Here is a 16,924-nt window from a genome sequence, read left to right on the forward strand (position 1 = left end):
CTTGATGTGTGTGGGTGATGGATTGTTATTATTTCAAGAGAAATGGCTTAGAAAATGATGAATAATTGTGAGAAAATTAAGTAGGAAAAATCACGGTGTTAGTGCACTGTAATGGCCAAATTTTTCCATGAAGAAATGGGAAGGTTTTGATGCTGAAAGTGGTGTTATTTGAATAATGTTTGGTGAATTGAGGTATTAGAAATAAAATAGAGCAATTTGGAGCCAAATCGGACACAATTATCATTTAATCGGGTAATAAGCCGAATTAAGTCAGCACCACATTTAAGTGGTAGTCGGATAAGTTGCATATCATATCATGCATATACACCGAGCCTGAATTGATTTTATAATGGTCAAGCATTAATGTTGTGAATTATGTATTGTAAATTATGGATAAATGATGAGCAAATTACACTGGTAAAAGTACAGAGATTGTGCTTGAAGACTGGGATTAGGAGTACATCGACTCCTAGAACTGTGAGTGGACAATTTATTGTCTTAAATATTTAGAGTAATTATACTTGTTTGATGCTTTTATTGAATGGTGAGTTTAAATTATAAAATATTATGTTTTCCAATTAAAATGTTTTTTAATATAAATGAGATTTATACTGGTTTTGAAATCAAATATTGTTTTGGGAAAATTGAGTATATGGAAACTGTGTTGAATTTATGATTTTATATGTTATTGAAATTGTGGCTTATGACACTATGGTAGCATGTTGGCTAAATTTTTGGAATTGGCATGAAATATATGAACAGTTTTGGATTAGTCTCAGTAGACTGGATTAAATTTTATTCACCATATTATGTTACTAGAAATTTTATAGGTCTGGTGGTATATTAAACGGTCACTGTAGTGGTGGGGGTTTCCGTGGACTGCTTATGAGAGTGGTACAGTAACCTAATTATATAACTATCTCTAGGGGGAGATGTTGGATGAAGTATCTCCTAAGGTAAGATTTGAGTGCACCTCACGTTCAGGCCACCACATGAGAGTAAGACTCAGCCAACGCCAAGGAATGATTGTGTGTCAGATGTGAAAACATGTTTATGGGTATGGGACATATAACAGCCTTGGTGGTCTCAATGGGATATCTTGACGAAGGTACTCGCGAGAATGATTTTGACAGGGGCCAAGTTTAAGAAATTAATAAGTCGAGAAATTTTGACGAAAAGAAATTGTTTGGTATAAATTGAAACAAATTTTGCGTTATGAACATTATTGAAATATAACGTTTTTATATTGTCTCCATCTACTCGGCTTTAGATGCTTTTAATGGTAATTGTTTACTCACCGGGATTATATAATCTCACCCCTCTTTCTATCCATTTTTTTCAGGCTTAGGACAATTTGTTGATAGTTAATTAAGACGAGAATTAATCTCGGAGTTGCATCCTAGAAAGTAAGAATTCGTAACCCTACACCTTTTTGGTTAGTTGGGGACCCATGTGTCACTGTAAAAGTAATTTTATACTTTAGTTATCTCATTTAAAGTATGTATTAACATATTTAGCTTTTACACCATATTTTTGACGGGTTTTGGTATTTTCGAAAAAAATTGACGAAAATGCCTTTGTGAGCCAGAAAATAATATTTTATTATTTTGATTTCGAAACGACTTATGATTTCTTGAAATGTGAGATTTAATAACTGTCGCTCACCGGAGAGATGCGAAAGCTGATGCTAAGCCTTGAGGGGTTCTGATCGGCATTCGGGGTAATGAGTGTTTATCGGGACGTCGCGGCGGTTGTCATGGGCCCGATGGGAGTTTCGAGTTGTGACATAACACGCCATAGTTAGGTTGTTACACACCATGTATAGAAACATGTGACATGCCATGTACAAAAACATGTGACACGCCATGTACAGAAACATTAAACATGTGACATGCCATGTACAAAAACATGTGACACGCCTTATACAAAAACATGTGACACGTCATCATTATGTTGTCACATGCCATATTGAAAAAAATATTATTGTTGCATGCCATGTAAAAATACATGTTACACGCCCTGGTAAAAAAAGTTGTTACATGTCATGTTGAAAAAAAATACTATTGTTACACGCTATGTTGAAAAAATATTATTGTTACATGCGATATTAAAAAATATTTCGCTACACTTTAATGTCTAAAATGTTGTTGTTACTTACGAACCAAAAATTTAAATCCTCTCAACTCTTTTCATTTCTTTTTTTTTTTTGACAATTTGATACCGATTAAAGTGTTTCTAACATATTTTCATAAATCAAAACATAAATTTTCTTGTCTAAAACACCTATTTCAACAAAAAATAAAAAAAATTCCTTTGAAAACTTAGATTTATAAATTTTAATTTTTTGAGTTTATTGGTGTCTAGGTTCTGAATTGATTCAATTAAAAGCTATTTCAAATATCTATGATTATTTGTACCATTTTAGTTTTACCAAAAATACCTAAAAATCAAAATTTTCAAATAACCACCCACCTAAGTACATCAAAACCATTACTTGGTGTCTTGAAAGCACAAGAAAGAGAAATATAAAAATACGGGAGAGAGAAATCGGAAGCATAGCAGACAAATACCGAAGAGAGAAATCCATAGAATTTAAGAAATTAGGATGGTGAGAAAGAGAAATCAAAAACACAAATAAGAAAAAATTGTGATGAATGATTTAATTTATTTAAAATAATTTTAAAAATATTTTTATTAAATTATGACTAAATATAACTAAAAATAATTAAATTTATTTTGATAATTATTTTAAAATATTCTTATAAAAAAAAAACTATTACTCGTAATTTCCTCAAAATAAAATTTTAAAAAACACAAGCACCTTTTTCTCATCAATGCTTCTTCTTTACTCAGAAACAGCTCATAGGAATGGCATGGTCAAGGTCAACTACTCTGCTTCACCTTCACTTCAAATTCCCTCCGGTTTCTTCTCACCAATTGCCACATTCCCTCCCCAAAAAATCCCCATTCTTCCTAAACCCTAACCCTATAATTGCCAATCCCAAACCGGCCAAAATGCAATTCCTTCACAGACCCAGCGCGATTCCAGGCCACGGCGCAGTATCAAGAGCCATGGACATCATCCAATCCTCGCCGCCCACGTGGCTCTCGGCCTTCCTCAGCAACCTCATGATCTTCGTCGTCGGAACCCCACTTTAAGTAGCGGGGCTATCTCTCTCCGGAATTTGCGCTGCCTTCTTGCTTGGCACTCTCACTTGGCGAGCTTTTGGGTCTTCTGGGTTCCTCCTCGTTGCTTCTTACTTCGTTATTGTGAGTCATTAAAAAGCCTATGAATTTTATTTGAATTATGGGATTTAAGTTGAAATTGGAAATGGGGTTCTGATTTTTGTTCCCATTTTTTATAAAGTTTATGCTTTGGAGCACAACTTTCATTGTTTGGTAATATGGCAAAGTAAAAGAAATTTTGTTTATGTCAAAAGGATTTCATGTGAAGTAGTTAGTTATTTAAGTGTGATTTGTTTTGTTTAAAGAATTGGATTGCACTATGCGAAATAAGGTCAAAACTGTAACCAAAATATTATTCCAAAATTTCTTTATTTTCATTTGTTTTCCTCTTGCCACATGCAGGTGGAGGAGTCAAAGAGATTTTATGGCGCATTTTTAGACTTGTTTGAAATGATATAGTATGGTTTTTCCTCTGCCTTTCTTTCTGATTATCGCTTGTTTTACTTGCAAAATGAATCTTGAATTAGTTCCTCCTTCCCTCTTCTCATTGTCCCTACCCGTATAACCATGCTTGAAAACACTTGATATAACAAACGGTAATGTGTGACTTTCGAGTTTCTAATTTGAATGGAGAGCTAGTTTGGATGGAAGTGGCATTTAAGTTGGAGGAAAAAAACCTGAATGCCTTTGCATAAAGTAGAACCTATAAAGAAAAGAAAAAAAACCTAGCACAAAACTTCAGAAGTTGCTTGATTATAAGGTGCTGGGCTTTTGAGGACCTGAGACTCCATAATACTTTATATTTTTCTAAATCTCCATACAATCTTACAGCTCTTTGTCATGCCTCCAAAACAAATTTGGTAAAACCATGCTCAATTGCTCTAATTATTATGCTCAACTTTTGGTATAATCATATGTAATTGTTTATTCCCCCTTGCTTCAAAGAGAAAAAATCTCCCTTCTTGAGCAATTACACTTTCTAGAAATAAATTGCTAAGGCCTTTTTATTAGACTATGATTTTTGTAAGTGATTGTGATTTTCAACTCTTCTGTTTGGCAGTTGAAACACTTATATTTGTTAGGGCACAGCAGTTACAAAAGTCAAAATGGCTCAAAAAGAAGCTCAAGGGGTTGCTGAGAAGAGGAAAGGAAGAAGGGGACCCGGGAGTGTAATTGGATCCAGTGCTGCTGGTTGTGTATGTGCTTTTCTCACTATATAATATGGGCAATTCCTTGTCCAAGACATTTCTTATAATAACGGTACAATTCAACTTTTAGACGAGAGTTTTGGCAATGATAACTGCTCCATTCCTCATAGTTCCTATCCTTGGTACACCCCTTTTGCGAAAAAACTACATCTCTATGAAGATACCACTGAATTTAGCATCCTGTATCTCGTAAAATGCACGATGCAGATCAACTACTCTTGGGTTTATATTGATGCTTTTCGTTGTACCAATATTTGGTGCTGTTTAGTTTTTGAAAAATGTTAACTATTTTTATTATAAATAAATAAATATGAGAAAAATTTTAGTTTTTATTTCTTTTTAAAAAGTTGACAACATTTTTAAATTACTTTTTTAACTATGTATATTAATTCGTTATCTAAAATTTAAACTCGATATTTTTAATTTTTAAAGAATTACAAACTTTAATTTTATTAATGTAGTGTTTACTTCAGACTTCAATTATTTCCTTTAAGTATGTTTAGTGTAAAATTTAAAGATAAGGATTTAAAGCATTTTCAACAGTAATAGTGAGCATTCCATTTATCTTATCAAGGATTAATGGTTTTGATGTTATTTCTTGAATATTAATTATAGATTGCTATTGCTTTTCAAAAAAAAAAAATTATAGATTGCTATCCTTGGTCAACCTGTTGCTGGCTCCGCTGTTTGTATTTATTGAAAGCAACGTGGCTCTTCTGCTAGGCATCCCAACAGAGGATTTATTGGTAGATAACAAAGGTGTTCTTTCTTTTCTGAGTTTGTTACTATTTTGATTGTTATTGGATTTACCTTTACTTTCCTAGGATCTATTAACACTTAGTTCTCGAATTGGTAAAATCTTAGCAGGAATCCAGATTCTCTGTGTTGCAATAACAGGTGCTAAATTCTACACTTATTTATTTACTCTTAAATTCTATAATTATTATAATGAAAGTAAGAATCTAAGATTTAGATTTGCATTTATAACTTATTACTATTTTAATAATAAATTTCAAATATCAATATCCAATAGACTATCCTTTCTATAATATATATACATATATATATATATATATATATATATATATATATTAATTACAGAAGAGAGAAATCATCAGGACATAGTTTTAAGGTTAGAAGGTTTTTACATCGTAAAGATAGATCCAATTTATAAAAAAATAATTATGTCTTTTGTGTTTGTTTATGTGTTATGTTGGATGGAAATCCTCTGCTCCTATATTGTGCCCCTTTCCCTGCCCCGTTCATATGAGTTTGCCGCATGTCTCTTAGATTAGGACTTTTTTTTTAACTTTGTTTAACCGTATAAAAAACGTTAGTTAATGGCAGCGTTATTTTTGAGGTCTCTACAGTTGAATCTTTAAGGAAAAGAGCCTTGAAGAAGCTCGAGAGCTTGAGGAAGTTAGTGACTACTGCTTATTCCGTGGAGAGGAACAAGACTCAGACTCCTAGGTACCTGCTTAGAAGTATGAGCAAAGAGAATAAGAAACCTCCTATTGCTGTCAACAACCAGTCATCTGTGATTAGCACTGGAAGGAAACCTAGGGCTAGAAGAGTTAAGAGGGTTTGAAAATTGGAAATTAGATTTTCTGTGAAGGTTTTATTTCTTGGCTTTTTCTTTTTAATTCAGGAAATTTGGAACTCTAATTTGTTTTTAAAAAAATATACAGGGAAAAGTTAAGTGCTTTGTCGAGTTTTATGTTGTTTTGTAGATTTTGGTTTTTTGAATTGTTGGATTGTATTCTAGGTTTTTTTGCTATCTTATAAATTTTAGTTCTTTTGAGTTTACAGCATGTAAACTCTACAATTTTCTTATTTGCAATTTTGTTTCTTTCTCTCTCTCCCCAACTAAATTTAACACAAGTTATACAAATTTATAAAGTCTAAAAAACCTGCCAAAAATGAAGCTGCCGATAACTAACACTTTTTTATATGGTTAAACAAAATTAAAAAAAGACTTAATCTAAGAGACACGTAGCAAACAAATATGAAGGGGGCAGGGAAAGGGGCACAATATAGGGGCAGAGGATTTTCATCCGTGTTATGTGTATTTGTATGTGTGTGTATATATATATCAAAATGCAATTAATTAAAGTTACACATTTTTCATATTTTATATACGATTTATATATCATAAATTTAACAATTGCATTTCGTAATCTATTTACAAATATCATGCCTGATAAATTTTAGGTTAATTGAAAATATTTAATTATTTAAATGATAACAATAAAATTTTGACCATTAAATATATATTAAAAAAACAATATTCTTGACCAATACGATATGGATTATCACATTGATTTGAAATTTTATTTGTATGATGAGTACGAATAGTATATGAAATTATAAAAAGGTGTAAAACTTAATTAATTTGTACCTTGAGCCCTCAAATTTATATAGTTTGTATGAGTATTGCATATAAAGTATATGTATGTATAAAGAGATTCCAATAAAGGATAAAATTATTAAATAAGAGACGATATACTATAAATAATTCATGAATAATATTGAACTACATTAATTGGGTTTTTTTCAGTTAGGTATTTTTATGTTGTGACAATGTTTTTTGTCAAAACAAAAATTTTGTCCAAGCTTATCATTTTACTTTGGGTGATGAACCAAATTATCACCATACTTGAATGAGTACAATTTTGTCAATATACTTTTAAATTTGTTAAAAGTGATCAAAAGTTACAAAATGAACTAAAATGTACAATGATGAATATTACACGTGTTAAAAAAATAAATAGTAAATTTGATCCATCACCTTAAGTCTAGTGGTGATAAATTTGAACCTTATCTCAAATTATTTTATGAAGTTTGTTTGTGAAATATGGCAACATATACACAAATTAAATTAGTAACTAGCATGTACATATTCTATAATCTTGTTGTCCAACTAATTGGTTTATATATATATATATGTTTTGTACTCTCTTTTTTTTTTTTTTTAGAAACAAGAATCATATTATTAAGAATTTTTTTGGGGATAACTTGCTTGATTGTATTTGTTATATGCAAATTAAAAAGGAGGCATTTCTCGATGGATGACGAGATTGAGAATTTTCTTCAGAGTCAAAACAAATTAATGCCTATAAGATATTCTTATTCTGAAATAAAAAGAATAACGGATGACTTCAAAAATAAATTAGGTCAAGGAGGATATGGCTCTATGTTTAAAGGAAAACTTCTAAGTGGTCAACTTGTTACAATAAAATTGTTAAACAAATCAAAAGCTAACGGCCAAGATTTCATCAAGGAAGTTGCAACAATTGAAAGGATTCATCAGGTTAATGCGGTAAGATTTATTGGATTTTGCGTGAAGGGATCAAAACAAGCTCTTGTACATGACTGCATGAAGAATGGGTCCTTGGATAAAATTATATTTTCAACTGAAAATAACACCTTGAGTTGGTAAAAAATGTTTGAGATTGCATTGGGAGTGGCTTAAGGTATTGACTATTTACATAGAGGCTGTGAAATGCAAATTTTACATTTTGATATCAAGCCACGTAACATTCTTCTAGACGAGAATTTTACTCCAAAAGTTTTAGATTTTGGCCTCGCAAAGTTGTATTCATTGGATGATGATATTATTTCTCTCATAGTAACACGAGGTATGCCAGGATATATGGCTCTTGAATTATTTTATAAAAATAACGGAGGTATATCATATAAAGCTGATGTTTATAGTTTTGGAATGATGATAATGGAAATTATCGGAAGGAGAAAAAAATTGAATGCCTCTGCCGAACATTCAAGTCAAATTTATTTTTCATCGTGGATTTATGATCAACTAGATAAAAGAGATATCATGGAGCTTGGAGATGTGACAGAAATTGAAAACAAAATTATGAGGAAAATGGTAATAGTAGCCTTATGGTGCATAAAGATGAAGCCTACAGATCGTCCTTCAATGAGCAAAGTCTTGAAGATGCTTGAAAGTGGAGTTGAGCTGCTTGAAATGCCTCCCAAGCCTTCTTTCTCCGGAAAAGTCAACTAAAAATAGTAAAAATTCTCCCTGCACACGTGGCAATCGGCCTTCCTCAGCCACCTCGTGATAGTCGTCGTTGGGACGCCACTCAACATCGTGGTCTTGCTAAATCTGATGCCCTTAAGTCGATTACTTTTTCTATATTTAGTTTTTTGAGTGGTACGTAGTTTTTGTTTACACCAAGATCTACCAGGCAGTGTTTGTATTCTCTGTACTACCTTGGTTTGTTTTGTTTCTGCTACTTCTCTATTTCCCTGTGTGCGACCTCTGATGAAATAAATCATTTCCTCACTTATAAAAAAATCGCAAGAAAATGTAAATTTTATTTTTCCCTTATTTTATACAAAGAAAATGTGTTATATCTTATATTATATTTTTTATGTATGTATGTTTCTATAGTATTAGTTGTTTAAATTTTTTGGGTGCAATTCATTCTCATATATAATTAACAGCTTTTATAAAAGTGCAGCCTGTCACTATATGTGAATGTAAATTTCTCTTTAACTGTAATTTTTTTGTCCAAAATACTTCTAATAAAAGATTGTAAAGAGCAGCCAAATTGGGAAAGTTCAATCCTAATTAAAATAGTTTTAATAACACAAGTTAAAAAAATTAAATGCCAAATTTATTGTCATGTGTTTTTTTTTCCTTTTGGCTCTAGACTCTAACTAATTGAATTTTTTAAAAAAGATTTGCTTTCGTTTGCATTCACGTACAGAATGATAAGCAGGGCAACCAAGATAAGATTATCTTAGTTCTTATTTAATCTTACTTTTTAAACTTTTTTATACATATAAAAAAATGTAAAATATGGACTGATTAATCCTTTTAGACTTAATATGTCGACGGTGAAATTTTAAGACTACACAAAAAATTTATAAAATTACTTAAATGATTTTATTCCTATTTGAGTGGAAAATCACCTAAGAGCTATGATTGGCTTGTGTTAAAGTGGTTGGCTTTAATTAGTTGACTTGACTTACTTTTCCAAGGAAGACAAGTGAGCAAGAATAACCACACATCTTCCCCATGAAATAAGAGAATTTCTATGTGGAAAAGGCCATATAAGTCTTAGAGATGAGCCTTGACAAGGATAACTGCTCTATTCCTCATAGTTCCTATCCTTGCTACACTCCTTGTGGAAAAAGCCTACCATGCCACTCGGTAGGAGATAGGGTATACATCCCCCTCATCATATGTATACATGCACGTCAATATAGGGTCATGTGTATCTCTTAAATTGCAAGATGAAGATGAATTCTTCAGTTTACATTGATGCTTTTCATTGCACCAATTGATGTTCCTTTTGTTGACTCCATGTGTTTTTAATGATAACAAAACATTTCTATTTATTAATGTCTAATTACATTATTTAAGTGTGTAGGATAAAATTTAAAACCCTTAATATTTGTTGTTTGGAAGCAAGTCAAGAAGCTTGCTTAATTATAAGATTGGTTAATCAGTTAAAGAAGCAAAGAAGAAAAAACTTAGTGAAGACAATATGTTGATAACTGATTAACATAGAGCCTTAATCAATTAAGGTAGAACTTGGCACTATACAAAAAGCAAAACAGAGAAGGCTTAATCAGTTAGCACAAGGCTTAACTGATTAAGCAAGTGTTGGACAAAGAAATGTATAGGCATTAAGGCGTGGGGTTAATCAGTTAGAGCACAAGACTTGAAAAATCTCCAAGCGCCAAAATCAAGTTTAAAATATAGTTGACCGTTGAAGGGAGCCAAAATAGAGAAGTTCAAAATTTGAAGATCTTCTAGTCGATTAAACCTAATTTTAATCGGTTATGGTTGAAGGAAGCAAAGTTTCAATCAATTAAGAGAATAGCTAACTAATTAGAGAAAGACCATTGTAAAGAAAACTGAAAACAGAAAGTTTGTAATTGGTTAAAGCTTGCTCTAACCAATTAGAGGAAGTCTGCTGAAGAGGAAAATTCTGAAAACAAAGAACTCTTAATCGATTAGAGCCTCTTGTAATAGGTTAGAGCAGAGAACACAGTAGCAGACAATGCAAGACAGAGAAGCTGTAATCGGTTAGAGTTACTTGTAACCATTTAGCCGAACATTGTTTGCCTATTTGAAAAGAGTCGTTAGAAGACAAAATATGAACTAGTAATAGCTAGAAATTGTCTTTAATGGCTAGAATCAGTTTCTCAAATATTTAAAGCCTCTCAAACAGTCAAAAATTAGATAGAGAAGCTACCAAGAATGATTTTGAGCTTAGAAGACCAAAACCTTCTCTTTACCCTTGTATCCTACTCCTATATTTGTGAAAGTGTTTGTGCTGAAGCTTGTACAACTTACATTAGTTAAGTGATCATTTGTACCTCATTTTATCTTCTATTTCTTGTTTACTAAGAGTGTCCAAGATACTCTAAGGGGTAGTCTAAGCTAGGGAAAGCTTAAAAAGTTATATAAAAGTGTAAAACTAATTAGTTTTACATAAATAAACTATTAATTTATCATGATTTAGGCTTTTGTGTGCAATTTTTTCATATTTAATTGTAGTTGAAAATATGCGATCTTTGCTAATATATGCATGTAATATTTTTGTTCAAAATATTACCAAAAAATTGTATATAATTGTGAAATCTGTAAAAGTTCTAGCAAATGGCTTTTTAAAAACACAAGTTAATGAAAATGTAGCCATCCTTTTTTTGTAATAATATAAAAATAATAATAAATAATAAATAAAATTAAAAAATTAAAAAAAAAAGAAGAAAAAGGAAAAAAAAAACAAAAAAACAGAGAGGTGTGGTCTCCATTGTCAAACTGCCTTCAGAGCATTCAATGCTCCCTCGGGCAGTTGTGATTTGGGATCATTTTCAGTGATTTGTTTTTACTTAAAGGCTTCTCATCCTAAATTCATGCTGGGCAAAGCATGATTGCCTTTCTGATTGTCCAAAGATTTGGACAATCAAATTCTATAAGAACCCTAAAATCTCTGGTTCAAAGGGGGAAAAGAGGAGATTTTTGAAAAGTAAAGAAACGATCCAGAAAATTGAATCTTTCAAAAAAACAAAAAAAAATACAAAAACCATCAACAAAAATCCCTAGCTTTCTAGCAACCATTCTACTTTAGCCACAATAATAAAAAAAATCAAAAAAACATGTATAGAATGAAAAATGAAAGAAGCAGAATAGCTTAGTTTTAGGATTTTTTCGTTTAGTTTTTTAGGATTAGATTTTTAGAGGGTTTTGGTGGTTTGATGGTCGATTAAAAGAGGGAAGAAGTGTAGGGAGCTTTGCTGCCAGTTTAAAGGAGAGATTGGAAGCTTAGTTGTTGCCAAAGGGAGAAAAAAGAGAGATCGGTAAGATGAGTGAGAGAGCTGATGAGAGCAAAAAAATGGAGTTCTTAGAGAGAGGGTATGTAACACCCTGTAAGGTGGGGGTCCGACCAAAGTAAATGGAAGAAAAAAGAATAAGGAATAAAAAAAATGGTGAAAGTAAAGGAATAAAAGGTTATTGACGAGTGGGAGGTGGCAAACCTTTTGCCATGTGATGTCATCACCTAAAACAAGTGGAAAAGAAAGTCAAAGGCTAGGAAACAATGGGTAAATCGGCCACGTGAAGGCAAAATAAATAAGGAAAGCCAAATGTTTTTGCAAGGTTCAGCCATTTGAGGAAAGAAAGAACACTTTGAAATATTTTAACCAAGGACCAGACAAAAAGAGAAGTAAAAGAGAGAAAAAACATAAAATAATAAAATAACAATGAAAAGGGAGAAGAAATGATGATGGGGGGCTGGCCACTTGAACAAAAGGAAAGGAAAGGGAGAAAAGAAACAAAGAGAAGGGTGTCGGGCATGAAAGAGAGAAAGAGAGAAAGGGGAATGCTGAAAAAGAAAGAAAGAAAGAGAAAAAGGGGAAAGCCGCTAGCCAAGGAAAGAAAGGAAGAAAAAAGAGAGAAAAGAGAGAAAGAAAGGTGAGGCTCGGTTGGAAAGAAAAAGAGAGAAGGAAATTCGGCAAAGAGAAATAAAAGAAGAAAGGAGAAGAAAAGAGAAGAAGAAAAAAAGAGAAAAAGGGAGAGCGACGTGCTGGAGAAGAAGAAAGAAAAAGAAAAAAAAGAAAGAAGAGAGAGGGAGAGTAGCGGTGCCGAAAGAGAAGGAAGAGGGAGAAGAAAAAGAAGAAAAAAAAGAGAGAGGGAAGGAAGAAAGAAAAGTAGAAGAGAAATGTCGGCTGGAAGGAAGGTCAATGGTAAGGGGAGAAAAGAGAGGAAGAAAAAGACAAAAAAAAAATAAAAAAAATAATGAAAAATAAAATAATAATAATAATAATTAGTTTTACTATTCAAGAGAAGTAAGTAAATGTGGTGCATTGCAATGGCAGGTAGGAAGAAATAACGAGTGATCAGTAAGAAAAAATAATGATATAATATCTCGCTATTATGAGGTGAGTGGGTGTTAAATTTTAAAAATTATATCCTTGTAAATATATTATATATATATTACATTTGATGGTTGATGAAATTGTGAAAAGCATGAGTTAATAGAAAGCCACAGGTTGTTTGTGATTGCAATCAAGGATTTTAAATTTATTTTTTTATATTATACATAAGTATATATCTACAAGGTTTTAATTACGGGGGAATAAACCTTTCAATGGCTTTCGCTTCAAAATCATACCTTGCAAGCTTATGTGATGTTTGAGCCAATGGTCATTACTTGATTCATGGGATTTGAAAAAAAAAATTTATTGATTTCACTTAACATGTTCATTTGATGGATATGCCATGCTTTGAAATAAAATATGCATAACATTCAATTTATGATTATAGTACTTTCGATCTGTCATGTTTTGTAAATATATTAAATTGCAATGATTTCATTTTAACGTGATTGAGATACTCTGGGTAGGACTTGCTACCACACCAAGTTAAGTGTGGTCTTTGTGCACAAAGTAGTGATTGTTGATTATCGATATTTGATTGTAAAGTGGGACCTGAAATCCTGATTCATATTAGGTGACGTGGGCAGTTCTCACAAGTAGGTAAAGGGAGACTTGAAGCCTCGATTTATATTAGGTGATGTGGGTAGTTTCCACGAATAGGTAAAGGGGGACCTGAAACCCTGACTTATATATGGTGGTGTGGGTAGTTCCCACGAGTAGGTGATGATGTCTGAGAGAGTAAGCCTAAGGGCTATATTAAACCTACCCGAAGATGATGCTCACTTGTAGATTTTTATTACACAATGCATGGCATTAACACTTGAAATTTACCATTGAATGGCAAGTGAAATTTATATATTTATTGGTGATCAGTCATTTCGCATTTTATGTTTGAGGCTCTTTATTCTACACTTGCCATTGGATTTACTGTTAACTAGATATCGAAGTTGAAAGATTTTTGAGTACCTTAATTACTATCGTTTTCACATATGTTACTTGTGATTTATTATTTTTAAGACTTGCAAGGTATAAAAAAATAAAATCTCTCAGATTAATGGAGTGTGTTTCCTTCGCTTACTCTTGGATTTATAAACATTTCACCTTTATGTTTGTTTCCCCTCCTCGCCTACTCATGGGGTCGATGATCACTGAGTTTGTGAGACTCACACCCATTTTATTTTCCCTTTTGCAAACAGGGATTGGCCTAGTGTGTAATCATCAGTACGTATGATCCACCACAAATAGGTAAAAGCATCTCATAACATTTTATCCGGAGTCGCTCCACTATTAGAGGTTGAGTCGTAGTTCTTTGTTCATTAAGTTGTAAACAGATATTGATATTGATATCAATAAATAATTAGAGATTGTGGATTTCAATGTATAAATTTGTGATTAAATGATTTAAAGCTTGAATCGATTATTATGTTTATGGTTCAAGTTACGATATGAAAGTATTGTTTTAAGTATCCATATAGAATGGTGATGGTATGTAGTGAATTAATGAGCATTTTGAGAAAAACTTGTTCGGGACTTGGTGAGTCTTTTCGGAGGTCTCGGAGGACCTGGGAGGGGTTGTTACAGGGTAGAATAGGCGACGGAAGAGAGAAAAGAAAGAGGAAGAAGAAAAGAAAAAAGTAAATCAGCTTGTATAGTTAGAGAAAGGGCTTCCAAATGGCATCACATTGGCTAGAAAAGGAAGGCTTTTCCTTTTCACCCAAGTGATGCAACAAGAGTAGACTTGTCTTCATTACACCATACAGTGCGTTTCATGAGGCTTGGACACCTGGAAGTGGAGCAGACCGGTGCTGCCCCTTAGAGCTAGAGTAAGCTTGTAGTTTACTTGGAAAGATCAGTTTTTGGACATTTGGTTAGAGCCCATCAAACCAAAGGTCTTTAGGCTTGTTTTGGCCTATTAGGTAATGGACCTTTTCCTTAGATGTTGATTTGACTTATTGTTCTTGGGCTTGGCATTTTCTGGTTTGCATGTTTATGATTTTTCCCTTTGTTTAGAAATTATGCAATAGTTTCCATTTTCTTAATATATTTACACATATGTGTTATAAGCACAAGATAGAATTTTGAAATATCATGAGTCATAAAAAAAGATAGACCAAGTAAGATAATAATAATAAAACATATAACCACATAGAAAGGAATTAAATAAATAGAAGAGAAAATATATCTAATAAGAATAAATTAAGTATATAATAAATAAAAAATACATGATGTAAATATAATTATTGTAAAAAATGAAATGATTATTTTGAATGATCCGATGACAGAATTTCACTTAAAAAGGCAAAGAGTTGTCTTTTTCGAGTGGATTTCTTAGGTGTGGAGTCTGAGACGGATTTTCACTGAAGCGTCAGGATAAATCTGAACTCTATATTCCAATGCCCATTAACTCAAATAATCATTGTTAAAAAATAATATACATCAGAAAAAATAATAATAAATGGTAATAAATATATGACCAAGGTAATAAGTCATCCTAAATTATTAAACATATTGTTGCATGAATTACGAACCAGCTAAATTAATAAATGCGTTCATATAGAAATCATCATTTTATCTTGTCATCGCATGCCACGTTTATCCTGTTAACGGGGTGAGAATACCGATGATGAGATATTCATTTGGAACGTGAGAAGTCGTAATTCCGAGTGAATTTTCTTAGGTTAAGATTTCGATTAAGACTCCACCAGTACGATGGGAGGGTCTTAATTTGGAATTTCGATGTTCCTAATCTTAAATAAATAAAAACTATACACACTTACTGACCAATTAATCACAATATACAAACAAAAGAAATAAGGAATTAATGGTAACAAGAAATTCGGTAATAATAATAATAATACAAAAAAAGAATGGATAATATACATATAAATAAGTAACAATTATGAAATAAAAAAATACTTGGTCTAAAAATATGATTTTGGAAAATTTCATACAGTAAAATAAATAAGCACTTACATGGCAAAGTACATAACGAAATAAAAATGGAACAATAAGTAAATATAAGATATTTAGTCAAGGTATATATGCTCACAAGAAGAAATAATAAAATAAAGAACAAACATTAGAATTACAAGTGCATCACATACCATGGTTGCACTGTTAAATGTCATGGCATATAGATATATTCTGTATACGAGTATAAACTTCGATGATGGGACTTTTCGAGGAAGCTTGCAAAGGTGAATTTCTCCAATAAACTCCCTAAGTGAGAAGATACCTCCGGATCCCACAAGTATGATGGGAGAGTTCGGAGAAATATCTTTAATAAAAGACTTTTACCCATATTAGGATTTACATTCATGAGAACACTGTTTTTTTACTCGCAAATGACTATCCTGATGATGGGATTTACCCAATAAACTTGCGAAGGCGAGTTTCTTAGGTATTTCTCTAAATGAGAGAATACTTCTAGATCCCACCAATATGATGGACGGATTCGAAAAGCACACTCAATAAAAGATTTTCGTTTGGCATTATCTCTATTTTATGCCAAGCATTTCATAATTGCATCAAGGGCACATTAAACTCGTAAAAATGAAGTAAAATATTCTAACAAAAGATAAATAAAATTAAGGAAACATAAAAATAAAATCAATAGGGTAGAATAATATATCATTAAATGACACCATTTGTGGAACGGGCGTCATAGGGGTGCTAATCCGTCCCTGTGCGTAACCATACTCCCGAACCCAATTCTAAATAAAGTACGTAGATCAGTTCATTGTTCTTTCGATGGACCTGAAGTCAATTTAGAATTTCGTCAAACAAAACCAATTTAATAGGTGACCAATCGCACCTAGATAAAAAAAGATTGGTGGCGACTTAATCTCTAAATTTTCTCACGTCGTAACGGAACGTCTAACGGTTGAGTTCTAGGACCCGGTACGTTATGACAAAAAAAAAATAAAAGTAAATTTATTATAGCGTGTTTTTTCCACTTGTTCAAAGGAAGATTTGATTTCAATTGCAGCCACAGAAATAATTAGCAAAGCAATGAAGGTAACATAATCCTAACTCTTTTTTAATCTTTCTCGTTAAACTGTTTTATACATAACATTCCAAAAAAAAATTAACATTTTTATACTTACAAAAAATAA

General features: G+C 32.0%; 1 protein-coding gene and 2 pseudogenes across 2 annotated transcripts in view; all 3 read left to right on the top strand.

Annotated features, from left to right (window-relative positions):
* The window catches only part of LOC18594371 (rust resistance kinase Lr10-like), a 61,261-nt gene that overhangs the window by 37,969 nt on the left and 6,368 nt on the right, over positions 1–16,924 (top strand). The window lies entirely within an intron of this gene.
* Positions 2,869–4,437, top strand: LOC148761635 (protein VTE6, chloroplastic-like; annotated as a pseudogene). Its single transcript, XR_016027419.1, has 2 exons — positions 2,869–3,270; positions 4,269–4,437. The product of XR_016027419.1 is annotated as a protein VTE6, chloroplastic-like (transcript).
* Positions 7,459–8,491, top strand: LOC148761636 (rust resistance kinase Lr10 pseudogene; annotated as a pseudogene).

This window comes from Theobroma cacao, chromosome 7 (assembly GCF_053813885.1).
Source record: "Theobroma cacao isolate CCN51 chromosome 7, ASM5381388v1, whole genome shotgun sequence".
NCBI lineage: Eukaryota > Viridiplantae > Streptophyta > Magnoliopsida > Malvales > Malvaceae > Theobroma > Theobroma cacao.